Here is a 20,014-nt window from a genome sequence, read left to right as displayed (position 1 = left end):
ATAGTCCTCTGGATCGGAAAGAACAACAGAGTGACAGCAAAGAATGGCACCTAACTTGAATGCTTAACATAGTTTAATAACCTGAAGTGAAAGGTGTGCTGTGTTTCCATTAAAAAGTTTCCAGCCACAATTAATTGAACAAAAACGTGTCTTGTTCCAAGATTATTCCTGGAAATGTGAGTTTAAAGGCTGTGTGAAACGAGGAAACTTACTTTTTTCATACCATATGAAAGCAATTTCATTTTTTCAGGAATGATTTTTGGATCGACTTCCGATTGGATATTTTCCACTGGAATGAGCTGCCGAGGGGGCCGGAGGGGGAGGGGAGAGGAGGAGGCACTTGTGTGTTCTTTTGCCAGCACTGACAAAGGTCTGGTTGTCAGTGATACCTTTACAGCTAAATTTATCCCAGAGTGACAGAAACAGGTGCACCTTGGCCTGCCAGACACTTGTGCACAGGGATCACGCATCTCACGGCCTGACGATCAAGGGGGCAAAGCCTCCGTCTTCATAGAAAAGGAGAGGAGGCAAACGCAGCCCAAACTGGGGTGTTTCTCTTCAAAGCCAGCTGGTCTGGCTTTATTCTACAGCATTTTTTTTTTTTTTTTTTTTTTTTTTACCTGTCAGAGTTTGCACACCAAAACCCTCAGCAGGTGCTGACGGGTACAACTTCCTGGAGAAGCAGAAAGGCACTGGTGAGTTTTGATTGCCAAAATGCAGTTTTTAATGTCTAAACGCTGGGTTTTGTGATCTCGGAGCAGGCGCTCCCGGGTTCCCTAGGCTGGGTCACTGAGAGCATTGCAGCCAGAGGTAGCTAACCCGACAGTGGGTTGATGGTGCTTACACGGAGTGCGGCGCTACCACCTTACAACAACTTAGGCTTTTTCTTTTCGTTTTTCTGATTTGTTTGTTTGTTTTGTGTTTTTCTTAAATACCCTATATTTTTAACCTGAATCTCTTCCATTACCATCATCAATATCTGGAAGTTGAAGACCAACTAATGGATATGTATATAATAGTAGATTAAATAAATAGCGCTGCAGTTTCTTTTCAATCTAATTCAGTCAGAATCTGTGCTAAACACGAGGCTATTTTCCAGTCAGTCTCCCAAATCAAGTGTGAACTTGTACATGCTCTTGTCAAAGGAGTCCATGTGCTGTTTTTTTTTTTAAAGATGTGCATGTTATAAGAATATGGTTAGAGATAATATGCATCTAACTTCATTTTAATACATTTTTAAACAATATTACATAGAATATTTAGTCATTCAACGTGCTGACATTTTCTCATTACTGTACAAAGAGCTTCTTTAAAGAAAAAAAAAAATTGGGGGATAAACAACCAAGACAGTACTGAAGCATATTTTTACGTCATTGATTTCCAAAATTAGTACATTTATATATTTGATGTTTTTACTTCATGGATTCAAACTTTAGGCAATTTTTTTTCAAAGTAGGATTTTAACTAATGTGAAACATGGAAAAATGATACCACATGTTACTACATATTTTTAAAAAGTGACTCTATTTCAAGAACTCATTCTTTTAACCATGCTTCACCGCATTTCTCTACAAATTGTTGTATTATAGCAAATTGAAAACATTTATTTAAGCAAGTAAGCAGCTCAATGCTAGAGACTATACATAGTAAACATATGAAACCATTTGAAGAGCCAAATTCCATATTCCCAAGCAACATGGGCTAATGGATGTAAAGGACACAAGAGCATACATTGATCAAGAATGCTATAAATTATTATGCATAAAATCAATTTTCTGGACTGTGGGGGGTAGACTTGGTTCTTAAAAAGAGAAAGACTTCTACCAATATAAATTACTAGACTATGAAGCAATTGTTTTCTTCTGATGATCTCAAAAGTAATCTTCCATCTACGTGCTTAATACATAGCTGCATACTGGGATGAAATAAACTCTGGCTTTTAATAATTCTCACTGTCCCTGAAACAGTTTTTAATTAACAGTAATTTAGACATGCCTTAGATTTGTAAGTATCACATCCTCTGAAGCTGGTTTACTTGGGGGTTAGCATTATCAAATATCCGTGATTTAAAAATAATCGAAATGTCCCAGCCAACCAAAACATGTAATATTTTTAAAATATAATCTCATCCACAAACATTTTAATATATCTATTTTTTTAAAAGACCAATTTACTATTTATGATAAAATTCATTACAGACAAAATATACTTCATAGATTTTTATTTAGTGTTTTTTTATGTATGCATGTACATCCAGTGGTTTCAAACTGCTATTTTTGCCTGATGTTTTATCATGCCGCATGATATTGATTCTGACCCTTTAGTGACCATAATCATGGAATACATTGGCTGACTTCATTATTCTCTTAAAGAATGCGTATATATTCTGTGCACTTGAAAATGATTCTCATTTTTCTAGTCTACGATATATGATATTATTAAAGAATCATAGCTCTTGGCTTCACGGATGATAACATTACTACAAAGCTGAGCCACATAGATGCTTGAGCCACTTATAGAACCACAGCGAAGGGTTCACGGGCATGCCTGCTGCTTGCAACCATTACACTTTTGGCCACAAAACCAAATTAAACCAAACATTTCTGCCAAACTGTTGCTTATGACTGTCGGTTACTGATTTGAAACTGAATGCTAGATAAATCCCAAAGATTTTGAAATAATTAAAATGTGTCATGTTAAGTGTGCCCCAGATAGGAACTGCATGTAAAATTTTGTTTTCACTTTTAATTGTGAACCTGCACGCATACGCTTATTTTTCCGAGCTTCCACAGTAGGTCTCAGAAGCAGCAAAGGCAATGCCCTCAGTGTACAGAAAGGATTTATTTTAATAAGCCTTAGCAAGATATTGTGATTCAAAATAGCAGTGGCTCATGACTGTCCTGATATTTTAATTTTTGAAACTTGTCAAATTAAAATATTATTTGCAGTGCATCTTCATGTCTTAAGGAAAACATATTTCTGGTGGGGAAAAATCAGTCCTTCTTCTGTTTCAGAAAGATACCCGAAAGACATTGTGCTTACTTTGTATTTGCATAGGAAAAAAAAATCTTGATTCTCCCAGGAATTAACTTTAATAAGTTATATTGTTTATATCTAACTACTTAATTTCAGTACAACTGAGTTCCCACTAAAATGGCTTACTTGTAAGTATTTAAAGAAGCAAAAATAGTCTGGCAGTTTCATGCGTATCTCCTCGTCGAATAGACACCTGACTGACAGCTGTCAACTGTCCACGGGCCAAATGCAACCCAGTAAGGATAAAAATCGCACATTACTCATCCCTGTGGTAATACCTGGTGCCAGGAGGCTTCCAAATAGGAATAATGAAACTGTGGACAGAAGCCCACCAACGCTCCCTGGTCATTGATTTACTTCCCTGGCTTTTCTTGATCAGTTCATTTTCCTTCTTGTCTGTGTCTGGAGCTTACAAAGAGTTAATTTCCTTACAGGAACTTGCAGAGACGTGGGACAAGCCTGTGTCCACGAAAAACTGGGCAACCAAGTGGTTATGCCCACACATCTCTTTCAATCATGTCTTTTTTTAAGCTTGCGAAATCTGTGTTAGAGGAAGCAGGTTTCGAAGTACCATCTTCCTATTTTGAGGAAGATAAAACTGAAGAATAAAAATGATATTTGCCCAAGGTGGCTGAGGTAGATGTATAAATACAGACTTGGGTCTGTGTCTCCCAACTTCATATTCACCAATATTTTATTCTATTATATTTTAAACATGTGGATTATCAGACTATAAATTTTTTAAAAGTACATGCAACTTTAAGTTGGATCCCTTTAAAGAACTCTTCTTGGTCACCAAAAGCCTTGGTAGAGATATAAGCATTTTTTTAAATCAGAGCATATTAAAATCTAATTCTGAAAAACAAAGAATAGACACATTAAAAAGTCTGTGGTACAAACATATTTTAAGGTTCCATTTGCAATTTAAGTGGATTTGTGAACTGCAAATTTATATGAAATAGTAGAAATTTAAAATTTTAAAAAATAGTAGAAATTGAAACAAAACAGAGTGTCAGTACAAAAGATTGGAAGATGAATACAAAAATTAAAAGTTCAAGCTGGAATTTCTTTTAAAGATTGAGAGTAATTTAAAAATATGAAATCTACCAAAACATAAGCAATGATTTAGTACAATACAGAATACATTAAATACATTAAGCAGTTCATATAACTGACTTAACTTCTAACTAGCATGTGTGTGTACCCATGTGTGTGCGTGTGAGTGAATTGCGGCAGAGTTTCCTTGCCAGAAATTGGTCTAACATGATCAGCAGTTCTGTGACTAACAACAGCATTTAGCAACCAAATTATATATCTAAATTTACAAATGTATTTGCTTATTCTATTACATTTAGTCCAAATCAACATTAGTCATTAATCAGCAAACTATTTAACAATATGCAATACAGTATGCAAATCAATTGCAAGCAAAATAATCAGGAAATGCTATCCATATCTAACTGTCATGACAAACTAGGAATCAAAACCAAACATGCAAAATCAAAATCACAGGACATTTCGTGAGCTCAGTCATGGCCCTGCATTTCCCAGGGCTGTGAGTGATTGACAACGACCCATCCCTTGTTGACTTAGGAAGGATCTTCACCATTGTCTTCTCAGAGCTAAGAAGTACGATCCAGAAAGCTCCCAGAGCAGAAGCACAACACGCTGCACCTGGCTTTATTTCACTGCTGACTCATTCCAAGGCTGGAAGCAGTTCCTCAGCCTCTTGTGATGGAATGGGACTTCCATGCTTGGTGTTGTACGATCTTTAGGAAAGGCTTTTACAGTGCTCCAATGGGAAGTATTTCCTCTGCTCCATGTGTCAAGGTCCCCAAAGCAATCTGAGGCCTGACTGGTGGACTTCCGTCTGCTCTAGCATGCCCCACCCTCCACTTTTGCTATAAGTAGCCCACTGTGTTCCAATTCCAAATCACTAAAACTGACACCAGTGTCTTGCCTGTGGGCAAAATAAAATCACCTTGCAATTAACTGCCAACCAGCATGTCAGATTCTTCCAACTGAGTATCCTGGTAACATAACATGGAAAGCCATCCTAAAAATTATATTATCAGATATAGAAGCTTTAAGCCTTTCAATGGGCACCATAGAACTTATTATTCAGCCTCAATAGATTTGGTTTGACATAATGGCATGAAATTTTATAGTTAAAAGAAATTTTCACCACCCAGGCTGCTGGAAACAAGACTATGGGAATATTTCATAAAGTTGATGGAAGTGGAATTAAAAGAGAAGCTTATCTTGGAGGAAAAAAAATGAAACCCATGTATTTTCATAATAGGAATTTTTGAAATGCCCTTGTATATGTGGCCTGTTTTTGTTTGCTTGTTTGGTTTTGGTTTTTGTTTTCTCGCTGGAAATTTATTCCCAGGTAGGCAATAGAAAGATACCTATCATGTTGAACCCTCATTCTTACTCTTCTGGAAAGTGTTCACAAATTTTAAAAATTCCTCAGAGTTTGTTAAAATGGGTTGAGAGAATGAAAATGAGTGCCAGAAAAGGAATCAGGACATCAGAAGGACTTCGTGGATCTTGCACTTGCCCTCATCCCAAGACCATAGAGATGCTTATGAAGAAACACCTTATAAGCCTGCAGAAGCACGAGTTTCTGAGATGTAGCTCTGGGGGCAAGGGATCAGAGTCAGGCGTCTGCATCTTGACTTGCACTCTTGATGAGTCTCAAGCACTGCTGGAAATTGGTCTCCCATCCTCCCTGATGACTCCTTGCTCAGTTGTTGGCCCCCTGCTCTGTGGCCACCAGAAGACCAACACTGAGGGAGCCCCGGTCCTCAGACGAGGGCGCTGATAGATGCTACTGGAGGGTGCTGTGTCTCTTCAGTTACTGTCTGAGACCACCAGGCAGTACTACAGTTAGCTTGCTTGTTGCAGTGATATTACGTGTTCCGGCAAATGATGGTTACCACCTGATTCTAGCAACAAGCCGAAAACTGTTCTCAAGTTCCACTGGAGTCTAAGACACAAAACGACATGGCTTGAAACATGATGAATTGGCTTGAAGTGATGCTTCAAAGGAGTCATTTTTCCGAAAAACACAGATAGTACTAGTTATGAGATCATGTATGCAGCTAGTCATCATGCTCTCCTTCCGCCAGTTAATAACCACTGGCATGAGAAGCTGAGGACATGCAGCCCAGTGATAATGTAAAGGAAAGTATGGCTTTATTCTCCTATGGGCAAGTTATTTTGTGACCACAGGCTAACTAGCCTAGAATCTTACAGATCTGTAAGGTTGCAAATAAATGTAAGTCCTCCACGGATATAACCTAAATACCACCAGCACAGACCTTATTCACTGGAAGTTAATCAACACTGAAATCAAAGAGTGGATAGAGTGATTAATAACAAAAAAAAATGACAAGTGGCAAGTATCAACTGTTTAAAGTAAACTCTTTTGATATGATTTTGACACAGAATTATTGTTAATAATCTCTTTTTGTTTTTAAACAGAAAAAGTAGTTTTCTGGGGTTGGGGGCGAAGGTCATTCATTTTTAATACCCAGTTGTGCAGATGTGTGTGTATCTTTATTGAGTTTAAAGGCGACAATAAGAAAAAAAAGTTGATCACTAAAGCAAAGGGAAGAGGGAGATGAGAGGAAAGGCAGGAATGGGAAAGAGGAACAAAGCCAACCAATGAGTCACTTAGCTCTTTTTAAAAGGGTCAAAAGAAACAAGACAGCCATAGAACATTTCTTATTTCAGTAATAATATTCAAACTTTCACAAAGGTTCATAATTCTTTAATTGTCCTGAAGGTAAAAACAGATTCCCTGTGGTAAAACAGAGGCCTCGTATATAGCTGATGAGAGTTGCTCTTGTAGAAGCTGGGGAGGGTTTGATTGGCATCTCCTGGTTGCTCTGCGGCAAACACTTCCTCTTTTATCCTGTACAGGCAAAAACGGGGCAGAATGAACTTCGCCTTCCCACCTTAAACCTTTCCTCAGCCTTTCCCAATTCTTCCCTGCACCCATTTTCTTCACAGGGTTCTTATTCCCCGCTTTAAGATATTTCTACAGGAATAATCAGGAATTTTAACTCCGGTGTCTTTGAGAGGTCGGAAGTGAGGGTACACAGTAATGTGAGTGACAACAGGGTGGTCATGACTCAAGGGATATGTGTCCACTGTGTGCCTCTTTGCAAAGACAGAACAGAAAAAAAGAGCACAGCAATGAGTAATAAAATGTGCAGTGTCTGAAATACACACACACACACACCATTTCATGGACAGTGTGATGCTTTGTTAGTACACAGCTACCTCCAAGCCTAATATCTTCAAAAGGAATCAAATACCTTCCAAAAGGCCTCTCATTCACTGGCACCCAGGACTTAACTCCCAGTGTGCAACTCAGTGGCCACTGTTGGGAGACACATGAGACCTGCTGCCGTTCCTGTAAAACCCCAGACAACCAAAGCAGTCAAAGATTTGTGGACAGGAATGCCCCCTCTGGATTCTGAAGTCTTTTTTAAAAAACTTTGGAAGGGAGGTTCAATTAAAAGAGTAACAGGATTGATACCATGTTCCGCAAGAGGCAGGCTGGTGGGCCAGGCCAGCTTCTCTAACAAAGCATTGCGCAAGAGAGTCCTGGGACCTAAACAAGCTGGAAAGGAATGAAAGGACCTTGTTGGACACATCAGTGGAAGGCCTGGAGGAGGTAGGGCCCTCACAGAGGGGCTGCTTTTCATTTTGCAAACTGTTACTGCACAAGGAGAGAAGGGCATTGGAGGTGAGTTGAGGGAAGAGAGTGACACAAAGACCAACTCCAGCAACATCACAGATCTGCTTGTCCCACACAGATAACAGCATTGATGTAAATAGTTACGAACTCAGGCTTATGACGAAGTCACACTTGTATCTACTTACGCTGAGTTTCCTTAAATGTAACTGTAATGTATGCAATCAATAAGCAATTTAGGAGGTACCTGACATAACTACAAAATAAATTATTGGAGCCTGATTCTGAGCAAATGGGCACATATGTACTTTCTTAAGACTGCTTCAATTCAGTATACATGCAAAGGAAAGAGGGGGTTACTCAGAAATAACTTTTGAAAACATTGACAAGGATAATATAAAGCAGCAGTCAGAAAATGTAAGAGTTCTTGGGAAAATATATACTGACTCAATTATTATACTATCAAAAAGATGCTTTATATTTATTTTAAATATAAATAGAGCATTACAAACCCAAAACTGATTCAGAGAATTAAAAACTGATAGAAAATATCTTCTATAATACCTTAAGCAGCTATGACACGGAAAAGCTTTTCAGAACTATGAAATAATCTTTTAAAATGAACTAACACCTATCATGTAATAAGCAGCTCTTACACACCAGGCACTGTGTGGCAACAGAAGTAAACTTTTGTATGTTTCACTCCTTGAAATCACCATCCTGCCTAAGTCTTGCTACTCTCCCTATTCCACAAAAATGACACTTAGAAAATGAAGGTCCAACAGTCAAGTGCCTGAGCCTGAATTCTCATTCAAGGTTTCTGGTGTTCCCCTCCCTGCATGTTGTACCTTCTTTGTTTTTTTAGTATATCATTTTCTTTTGAATGACAGAAAGAGTAAAACACACACACACACACACACACACACACACACAGGGGCTTATTCCCTAGATGCCCACAACGGGAAAGAATGAGAGGAGGGAAATCAGAGCAGGGAACTTGAAGTTTAACGCAGAACTCCCAGATGGGTAACGAGCCTTCAAGTCGCTTGAGCCATCATCCTTACCTCCCGGGCTCTGCATTAGCCAGACACTCCAATCTGGAGATAGAACTGAGAATCAAATTCACACACTCCAATAAGGGATGCTGGAGGCCTAAATGGTGGCTTAACCACCAGGCCTAACATGTGCCACCTGTTGTATCATCTTTGAAAATGAAATTTGCCATCCAGGACATGTCATAAATTAGTGAAATTGAGTATTAAGGAAATGATCAAATCTTTTATGAATCTCTCAGAATTTCTCCTATCTGGAGAGTTGCTCAAGAATTCCCCCTTTGTATTGAAGATGGGTATCAATTTATGAGCCAAGTAATCTGATGCTTTATAATAAAATCTTAATTTTAATCCTGTTCACCACTTTAAGTTTGGATGTACTTTCAGCAATAAGCTTCTCCTTAATGATCATTATTTGCCTACAGTCAAACCACTCTTAAGACTGCTTATCAAATTCCTAAGGGTGTTTTTTACATGGAGAAAAGACAGCAGCACTGCCTAGGTAAATAAATCCTTATAGTACCTATCCAGAAGAGAGGGTCACTAATTTGTTTAATTTCCATTTTTTATGATTTTTACATAGATGATTAAGGTGCAAAGGGTCAAGGGCTACGGGAAAGTGGGTAAGACCATTATTCCCACATTCTCTGTTTCCTTCCTGCCTCTGGGGCGAAGCCACGTCCAGCCTCCCAAACGCCTCTATTCCCTGAGATGGAGAACAGCCACCTGACGCCATCCCAGAGTCCCCAATGTGGGAGCGAGCTCCAAGGGTCCTGTTAAAGAGTTTAGACAGCTCCACAGTTCTGAATTACTGTTGATCTTGCCACTCCAGAATCCACTGGTTGACATAGTTCACTTTAGAGTCTCTGTTTGCCCCAATATTTACTGACAACACTTGGTTGTGGTAGTTGGTCAATTTGTTCTGCCCTCTGTTATAATACCAGGCGTTCTCTTCAGGCTCCAATGTATTTCATATTCCCCATGTGCACCTGGATATGCTGTCATATGCTGGATATACTGCTCCATCTAAGCTACTGAGGAAGTCCAGCTCTGACACAAACACTCCATGGTCAAGCCATGGAAACTGCAGTTCTCTCCATGGTTGGGTTCTGAGTCCAGCAATTCCGTTGACGGGATCCCCACAAAAACTTCATCTGAGCTGTTCCCAGACCTGATTCTTGTGTTTGCTTGCCTATACAGGGTCTGGCACAGTATGCCGCACACACTGGTAGTTGCAATGGCTGGGTCAGTTCTGTCTCCAGCCCTGTCTTTTATGCAAGTCAATGAGTGTTTGAGCCCAACCCGATCCTGCCTATCAAACACTTGGCCCTCACACGAATCAGTGGGAGCTGTAGCCTAATCAGAGTGGAGAGTCATGAATTTAGATGTGTATTTCTGAAATAGCTTCTAATGGAAAACAGAGATTACATACAATTTCTCCTACTCTCATTATCCCTCTTAGGGAACAAGTTACGGGTCCAAGGAAGCAATACAGCAGAGTAGCTAAAGGAGAACTGGACACATATGCACCTGCCTTCGTGTCCTTTGTCTTGTATTTATGAGCGAGGGAGTACTGGACACACCTATCAATGCTGCAAGACTCAGCTTTTAAAATCTATAAAATGGGAATAAAATCTAAAAGACCACTGTTTAAAAAAGACTTGTGAATCAACAAATAAAGTCTGACAAATATCTATTAACTATTTAATGTCAGTCACATCGAGCCTGTTTACTTCAACCTACAATTCACTAATATGGTACTATTTTGGCACACATATTCCACACATCATCGTTTGATGAATATGAGTACTATTGATTTGAAAATATGTAACTACAAATTTAGCGAAGAAAATAAACTAATAATAATAGTCCATAAGAAAGTAGGCCTTTTGTTTAGGTTTTGGCTTTATAAATATGCTATTGAAATAAAATGGCTTTAATCACTGACTTTAATTTAAAAGTTTTATTGTGCTTTAATACTCACCATATTTCTAAATAATTTGCATGAATTCCATTTGAAACTATGAGAATTCTTTCTCTTTCTAGCAAGTTAGAATATGGATGTAGTAATGTGCCCTTGCTTTCAAATGTATTTTTAAACAGATGATTTGTATATTTGAAAGACAGGTTACAGTAGAAGATACAGAGACACAGAGATCTTCCATTTGCCAGTTCATTCTCCAATGGTCATGTGGGAGTCAGGCTGGACCCCACCGGTCTCTCCAGTGTGGGTGGCAGGATGCCAAGTACTCTGTTGCTTCCCCAGGTGCATTAGTAGGGATAAGACCAGAAGTGAAGCAGCCAAGACACAAACAAGTACCCATATGGATGTTGGAATTACAGGCTGCTGTTTAACATGCTGTTCCACAACACTGGCTTTTCCTAATGTTTACACTTATTCATTTATACATGTCTTTGTCTATTAGGGAAAGTAAACTTTCATATCATCTTGTTTTAAAATTTGAAGTTATAAATAAAAAGGTTAAAACAATCATGTAAGCTCTCAGTTAACAAATGGGGAAATGGGGTGCATGTTGCCCTGAAGCAGTTTCTTGCACTTCTTTCTAGATCTTTGTATTAGGTCAGTGTGCTTCCTAAGAAGTGTGGTCAGGATTAGGAGCTATGTGTTTTTACTAACATGCTGGGGGCTTTTTCTCCCCCATCATACATGCTTAAACCAACCATGAGATTAACAATACTCAAAAAAAAAAAAGCCATAGGATTAGGGCTTGGCTTCCCAAGAAGTGGCAGACTCCCCTTGACACAGCTGTAATGCTGCCCTCATTCTGAGAACTCCTTCTAGGTCTTTCTTGAACAGAATGTCAAGCAGGCATCCCCAGGGCTGCCCTTCCCTCAGGCCCCTGCCAGTCCAGTTGCCATAGATGGCCATCCAACATTTGGAATGACATCAGGCGACAATCTGAGCCGTCTCTGCCCTAAGGAATTCAAGCTAGCAGAAGACCGAGGATATCAATGTCTTCTTGGCTGACAATGGCATTCCAAAGGTCAGCCAGGGTGACCAGAGGATGGACTTGGAGTTTCCAAGGCCCTTTTAGCAACCAAACAGATAACAAGTATAAGGAAAGACAAAAGAAGCCTAAAAGTACCACACCCGTGACCGGCAAATTAAGCTCCCATGCCCATGATGTTATGGAATTTTAAGGAATTTTAGGACTGAAGTGATCTCCAATTCTCCAAAGAGTAAATTCCAGACAGTTCCCACCCTAAGCCAATCCCCACCTCTCCCATGACCTATTTCTTGCTCTGTGACAACCAGGGTATTAGAACTTGGTGTTATAGAAGTGGAAAGTCCTTGCATAAGATTAAAGACTGGCTCTAATGGCAGTGTTTTAAAGTGTCTATGGAAACCTCCATACACATCACACTCAGTTCCGCAGGGAACACACATTTTACAGATGAGGAAACCAAGACCCAAGGAGGTAGTGAACTTGGGTACCATCATTTGGTATATATGCAGTGGAGGAGCAGCTGTCCTTTGGCCATTGGACCTGCCTTTCCACCAGTCAGCCAAAGGGGGACCAGCACTTACAGAATCCAGTCATTTGTCTGCTGCTACATTGGGTTTTGGGGATGGCAAACCTTGTGACTACCAGCCATGCACAAATGGAAAACTAAAACCAGAAATAAAGGCAATAATTCTAATAGGATCAGTTCTGAACACATTCAAAGGTAAAAACATAAATTATTATTTTCTAAGTTGTTCCTTATTCATAAATACTCGTGTCCACATTTAGTGCCCCTTTATGAAGGATTCAGTTAAACACTCATTCCTGTAAGACAGGCGACTTCACACTCACGTTTCATCTTCATTTACCAAAAGGAAACGTAGAGGATGCACATGCTAAACAAGAAGGATAACTGCTAAAGTTACAAAGTCTAGGCTTTTTGCCTAAATCTTTAGGGTGCATGTGGTTACCTCCCAAATCTCGGCATAAAGCATAATGACGTGCTGCTCCTGTTGTTGACACTGCCAGCTACATCCAGCTGAGTGATGGTACCATCACGGTGTCCACTGATCCTGCTGGATTAGCCTAGGCTAACAATTCTCTCCTTGTGTAACACCTGTCTTTCTTGATTCTAACAATGCTTTTTAACTCTCTTTTAAAAGCATCATCCCCTTTCCTCAAAAATTTTCTCAGTAGCAGTACAATGGTGTTTCCAAAGGGCATTTCATGAGTCTTGGATACATCAAAAACACAGGGTGAGTGTGGGAGACAGTATCATTGTCCATGTACCTTATTCTTTATGAAACAAGGTTTCTTTCCAGAAGCTACAGTGATGAAGAAGGGAACTCCAGCCAAAAACACGCTGCTGGCTCACCTTTCTGCAGCCAGCATGCTGGGCCCCATCAGGAGGCCAAATGGATGACCAGAACTTTAGGGGCGTTACTTAACTTCTCTGGGCCTTTGCTTCCCCCACAGTAGTAGTAATAATGGTAATAATAAGAACCTGTATAAGTTGTTCTTGCACATGCCTGTCACTAGCAACACACAGGGATGCTAACCTGAGAGCTTTTCACTGAACTAGTGCCAAGTAACAAATGCCCAAAGTATCCTAAAATTTGGCTGGCATCAATCACGACACAACCCCTTTCTCTTTTTCAAAGTGCCATTTATTTAAAGCTCCATGGCACTGCTCTCCACAGAGCCTCCTGCCCTGCTGGACTCCGCTTCACACCTCCTGCTGGGGAAGGCAGCCTTTTGTGACTGGGCCTAGAGGAAAGGGACCCTGAATTTTTAGTCTGATGACGTGTTAATTAATTAGCCACGTGCAGTCAGCACCTCTGCTACAGGTAGCAGCCTGAAGTTTCAACATCAGGGGAGCATCAACATTCTGCTGCCTTTGGATCCCCTACCAACCTTGCTTGGGGGACGGACCTCATCACCGTAAGGGGCTCCCTGGGAGAAACTCCCCAGCCAGATCCAGGGCCAGCACAGGCATTGAGGTTTGCGTGTGTCTCCTCCCTAGTCTCACACCTCGGCACTTTGTTCTACTTTGCGGCCTTTCCCTACCAAAGACTTGCACTTAGATGCAGTACCCACGGAAGCTGAACTCCTAAGAACTGGCGGTTGCTTTCAGTTTTTAAAAAATATTCCTGTAGATATTGAAAGCTTGGGCTGTGGAGAGCCTGTTCTGGGGCCCCTCCTTTCCTATTTGTCAGGTGATACACCGCGGGCCTTCTGGACCGGACAGGGCTGGAGGAGGGACCCGTTCCTGCTCGCTCTGCTCTCCGCATCCCCCTCCCCCCTCCAGGCTTGCCTTGCCAAACACCCCCGGGGCGCTCTGGGTCGTGCGCCAGCTCTTTGTGTTCCTTGCCTGTGTTCATTCCATTCTGATTTCTGCTGACCCGGGTCGCTCGGAACTCAGCCCCAGCTCTTCTGGATCGTCTTTCGCCAACCTACAAGCAATCCTTCTGGGATTCCAAGTCCCAAAGGAACAGGGCCACTCCCCCAGCAAAGCCACTGCCCGCTTCCTAAGCCCACCCACTGGCGTGGCGCTCTCCTCCCCTCCCTAGGGCTCCCACTCTAGCCCTCCTTACCAATAAACCACCGATCGCTTCCCCCTCACGCCTCCAGAACCCGTTCCCGTTCCGCTCACCCCTGTCCTGCAGGTCCCCCAGGATGCCAGGCGCTCGCCGCCTGCGCGCCCGAGGAGTACGCACGTGGCGCACTCATTCGCCACCCTCACCCCCACCTCTAATAGGAGCCATGCAGCCCTAGACCCGCTGCGGGTCTGGAGCGGAGTGGTGAGAGCCGAGATGGAGGGGAGGACCGCAGGAGCTGGGTGGCGCTCATGAACGTCCCGGCAGCGCGGATTCCCTGGCGGCACGGATCAGCCCAAGGGCTCTCCGCTGCCTGCCCGGGACGCAGTCCCTCAGAGGGAGCTGCCGCGTTCAGAGGTGTCCGAGTCTGGCCACCCACCCCCGAAAGGGAACGTCACAACCGAATCAGCAGCCAGTTGGTACTACCCAAACAAAGAAGTGGGCACCAAAATGCCAGATGAGATTTTTAACCCCTACTGGCACCCCGACCCCCAGGTCAAGATTTTTAAGCAATGCAAGAGTTCAGATCTATAGAGGAAAACAAACAAACAAACAAACAAACAAACAAACGGTGAATGCGAGGAGTGTGATGCCCATTCCTTTGGTACTTGGGCCAGAGAATGTGTGTGTAAAACTTCAAGAAACGGGAAAGAATCAATGTTTCAATGGAGATTTAACAATCTTGTGAGTCATGGTTGGGTCCCACGAAGCCCAGCCAAGCCTATGGAGCCTTCTGAGTCAGGCGTACGCTGGCAAGGAGGATTACTGATCCAGCCTTATTTGGACATACTGATTGACACAGGAAAAGGAAGAAATGCATCATAATTTGCAGTGGCATTTTTCAAGGCCTTAGCATATCCCTCAGACCATGTGGCATGAAGAGTTCATTTCTGGAAGGTTGAAAGGGCCCTGGTAGAAGTGAAAGAAGGGGGATGAGCCAGGTAGTTCAGTATACCGACTACTGGACCAAGTTTAAGCTAACTGTGGGCCTGAGTTTCTCCCTGTTTGTGAAGCAACTGACATCTTTAAGATGTCAAGCCAATAGAGCTTTTTAAATGACTATGTAAGATCTTCCTGCTAAGAACCAATGAGAAAATGAATACTGATCCCTTTCAAGGCTGGTTCTCTTTCTGGGACCAGCTCCTACTGCAAGCCTATGTGCCAAAACACATGGCACATCAGTGGGAGGGAGAGCAGACTCCAGAACGCAGACAGTATTTGTCTTTGCTCAGTGAGGTCCAACAGTGTGTGGAAGGATACAGTACTACTGGTACCAGAACAGTCCCCATCATGGGTCTTTGGCCTGCAGACAAGACCTTACAACAGGAGCCCTTTCTTTCGGCAACTTCAGTTGCATTGTAAACACTGGCCAGTCGGATGAATTTTGTTAACTGGTAATGTGAGGCCTAGGATTTCCTTCTCTGTAATTCTTCAGCTATAAAAATCAAAGGTACAGTGAAGGAGGCAAGCTTAGAAAGGGGATAAAGGATGTGATCAAACGGCTCCTCAAAATACCAGGTCCTTTCTGTTTCACAGATTCTGTCACACCTGCACCCAGTGATATGTTCTTTACACATGTGCTCCTGGTTATAACAAAGATGATGTGTGTCATGGTGGATCATTTCAAGTCTCTTCTCTCCCAAACACACTGGTTTAAAAGTTACATTCAGGTACTTTGGTGCTAGCCTTAAACACTTACCCATCGACTGTTTTTGTTCTTATGCATTTTAAGGTGCCAAAGAAGACGTGCAAACTGTGACATAACTTCTATGAAGCGATGAAGTAAAGAATGGAAGGCAAGTGACGGTGATGGTTACAAAAGGTGCACATGGTGAGTGCTTCTCCCCGTCTCATATTCTACCACCAAGTGACCAGCAAGTGAGGATTGTCCAGCACTTTGTCCTGTATGCACACGGACCAGCTGGGAGAGAGCTAAGCAGCCATTGTGTCTAGGCTGAAAGCCCACGTCACTTTCAGTATCTTTTGTAATTAACCCATCTCACAAGAAGTCATGTAGATTATCTACAGTGTAACCACAAAGAGATTAAAATACACTCCATGCTATTAGAATGTGTAAGTTAGCAATCTTTAGACTTTTTTTTTTCTGAACTGCCATGTTCCATGATCATGTTTGTGTCAAAGGTATTCCGGCTGGAGAACAAATACCATACAGTCAAATAATCTCGAGGGGTGTGCTAATCTATAGCCTTTCTTCATCTTAGGGTGGGTTGCTGTGGCAACCGCCCCAGCTCACTTTAAAATAATTTTTTAAAGCTCACTTCAAGAGCTACACCCAGCGTGGGCCAGGCTTAAAAGCAGGCAGAGCCAGTGCACAGGGCTTTAGCACACTGCTGCTTTAATGTAGGCAAGTAGAGGGGTGAGGAGGGTGTGGTACGACAGCAAACAAGTGAACAGAAACTGCAACAGGAGCTTTCCCTGGCGCCAGAATCCCAAGGATTATTATCTCTGTAACTTCTGCAACACTTGAGCTAAAAACGTGGCTAACCATCCGTCTTTTTGGATGGAGGGGGGAATCAGTGAGTGTATATTTATGTTTGTAAGAAGGCACCCATGATGATCCTTTAATGAAGGAAATATTGGGTGATTAGACCAAAAGCTGGCTGATCTAATAGCCCATCAGTCTCAGAAATCATTTTCTCACAAAGAATGTGTCACCTTTTAATTAACTGGATAGACCCCTAGCTTCCAATTCATTTAAAGGAGAAAAGCTTTTTTTTTTTTTTTCTACTCACACAACCAGAGATGTGTGTGATCTTGCCTATAAGCAAACTGCAGTGCAGAAAGGACCATCCACTGGATTCTCTTAAGAGAGTCCAGGTCTCCCATTCCCTGCCTGGGAAAATGCTGTGATCTTAGGCAAGCACCATCAGGTGGCAAAAGATCAGAATGACTGCAGTCATATAGATAACTGCACGGTCCTGACACATTTGAAGAAGACAAAGCACAGACCACATTGACCAATTGGCAGATTCCTTATGAATAATGTAAACGCTCAGGTGAGTTTCAGCTGTGCATTTCTGTTTTACCTTTTCTGTTCCACCTCAGCTGCAGGGGTGTACAGGAAGGGAACTAATGCCAATATTAACTTAGGTCACACATAGTTAAGAAGCCAAATCTGCTTGAAGGGGAGGAGTCTTGCATTTCAAAAAGCCAACCGTGATACATTCCAGATCCAGATTATTTTCAAATGGTCCACAGCGTGGGGTGGTGCCTACTTCTGAATGCTCGCATTTCACTCTGATACTCTTGGGTTTCTTATCATGTTAATTATAAACAAAGCTTTAACACAAGAAAAAGGTAAAGTGAAAGTGTTTCTATTGGGAAAACAAAGCAAATCTCAAAAGCAAAGTGTACTAGAATAAATAGAATTATCAGCTGTAATCCATAAAAACGAGCACAACTGAAACGCATTGACTAAATCTACCCGCTCATGTTAAATAGGCTATTACAACGCATCACATTCATTTCAGGCATTATGACAAACCCACGTGGTCCATCAAGTGGCTTGCTCTATCAGGAACTTTGTGAGTCTTGAAAAAAAAAAACCAAAATTCATTTCACTTTACCATCATGTGCACACACCTCAGTACTCAAATGCCCCTATGCCTTTAAGCTGTTTTTCCTTTTTCAACTAAATTGTACCTGAGTGAAAACCTAACCTACCTCTCTCTCCCACATGATGAAACAGAAATTATGGTGAGAACAAACTCACTCCGAGAGACAAACAGGCCACAGTGCAATGTAGAGACTGCTGTGACCCAGAGCTGCTTCCTGGCAGTTGGCCGTGAGTTCTTACAACAAAAGCCAAGGAATTGTCCTGGCTGGACTGACGGTCACAGCAACCATGAGCAAAAAGTTTGGAGATGGTTTGGATCTAGCTGAGATTGCCAGAAAATCCACCTTCCCCTGCTGGACCCAGGCTAGTAAGAGGAACCAGTTGCATCCACCGGCCCTGGGTGAGCTACGGAGTGCAGGAGCGATGCTTTTAGAATGAGGAGCTATCTTTAATTAGCCAGGTACTCCAGTGTCCGCCCATTGTCTAGTCTAGCGCAGACTCCCTCCAGATTGGCCCTATCAGAGATACTAAACAGCTTTAATGTTTTCTATGACCTATGGTTCCCTAGGGCTGCAATCTTGCCATTTCCCGCTCTGCACCCTGGCTAAAATGTATTTTATCTTTGGCTCCTATTGGGCGTGGTAGCCTTGTGTGGGGCAGAGGAAACACCAGCCTGAGTGGCAGCCCCTTTGGGGTGAGGGGGGAGAGGAGGAGGAGGAAGGGGTTGGCGTGGGGGAGGGGGGGTAAGGAAGAGTGTTTATTATGCTTCAACCTACACATAAGTCTGCTTTCTTATCAGCCTCTGGTTCTGTTTCCTGTACAGCTGAACCTCTTCAGGATAAAGTGAAGTCATCAGTTATCGGCCAAGAGTAGCCTAATGCATTTGGGAAGTGGGTTCGCTTTACATGTTCAGGACCTGGATAAAGTCCAGCGAGGTGTGGAAGGGACGGGGTGGGGGCGGGGCTGTCCAAGCAAGCGGCAGAAGCCTGGCTCAGGGATGTGGCCAAAGTGACAGCAAAGTTCCTCTGGCTCTCGCTGAAGTCTGGATGGCACATGCTGGTCATGGCTCTCTCCTTCCGTGCATTAGTCACCACAGCGACACTTTCTGGCTCTTTTCCAGCCCTTTTTCCCGACCTCAGGGAGACCAAGACCCCGAATGCTCCGAGGCTGCAGGCGGCCCCAACCCGCGCGGCTTTGGCGCGTGAGTTAGCAGCGGAAGGCGCGGGCCGGAGCCATCAGACCCCCGCGCCCCCCGCGCCCCCCGCGCGGGAGCCTGCAGCTCGGTCGCGCTCCCATTGGCCGAGCGGAAAGATCCGACTGGTCGCGGCCCTTCCCGCCAGCCGGCTCCCCGGGTCCCCCGGGGCAGAGAGCGGGCAAGTCGCAGCCCCGACTCCCGGCTGTGCGTCCTCGGGCCCGTCGCTCGCCACCTTGTCTTCCCTTCCGAGCCAGAAAGAATTGTCATTAGGTGTGCGTACCGCTCGTGCCATTACCCCACCTTACAACTAAAATTAGCAAAATGTCAGGAATGGAAAGATTGATTCAACCCAGATGCAATTATCATTTAAAAGTGCTTGATTGAGGTACTGATGTTCAGTGATTTATTCTGCATACCATATACATAATTAAAGTAGTGGAGTGAAGTAATTTATCAATCTAGTTGAGACTGGAGGGGTGAGCAGCGAGCTGCCGCGGTTCTGTTTGTTTTATGAAAATGCTCCGAGCTCTGGGCCCGCCCCCCTCTCGCCCGAGTGGAGACAGACGATCGCTGCAGCTCGGGAGGACCGTGCGGCTCGGGGGGGGGGGGGCTGGTGGTGATTGTGGGGTGAAGGAGCCAGGGACAGGGCGGCCACGGGCGCGTGGAGCGAGTGCAAGGACAAAAACCCGGCGACGGGGCCCAGGCAGCTCCCAGGTCGCGACCTGTGTGCGCGCCCCCTCCCGGGGCCCTACAGGACCCCCCACAACCCGCTCCCCAACACGCGCACACACCCCAGCACCCCCGCCTGGTTACGCGATGTTTCCAAGGCCGCGAACCGCTCTCCGTTCCCCCTCCGGCTTCGGTCACTTCCTTCCTGGAC

This window comes from Ochotona curzoniae, unplaced genomic scaffold (assembly GCF_017591425.1).
Source record: "Ochotona curzoniae isolate NIBS_2020 unplaced genomic scaffold, NIBS_Ocur_1.0 contig_4501, whole genome shotgun sequence".
NCBI lineage: Eukaryota > Metazoa > Chordata > Mammalia > Lagomorpha > Ochotonidae > Ochotona > Ochotona curzoniae.
Note: the sequence above shows the minus strand (reverse complement) of the source record.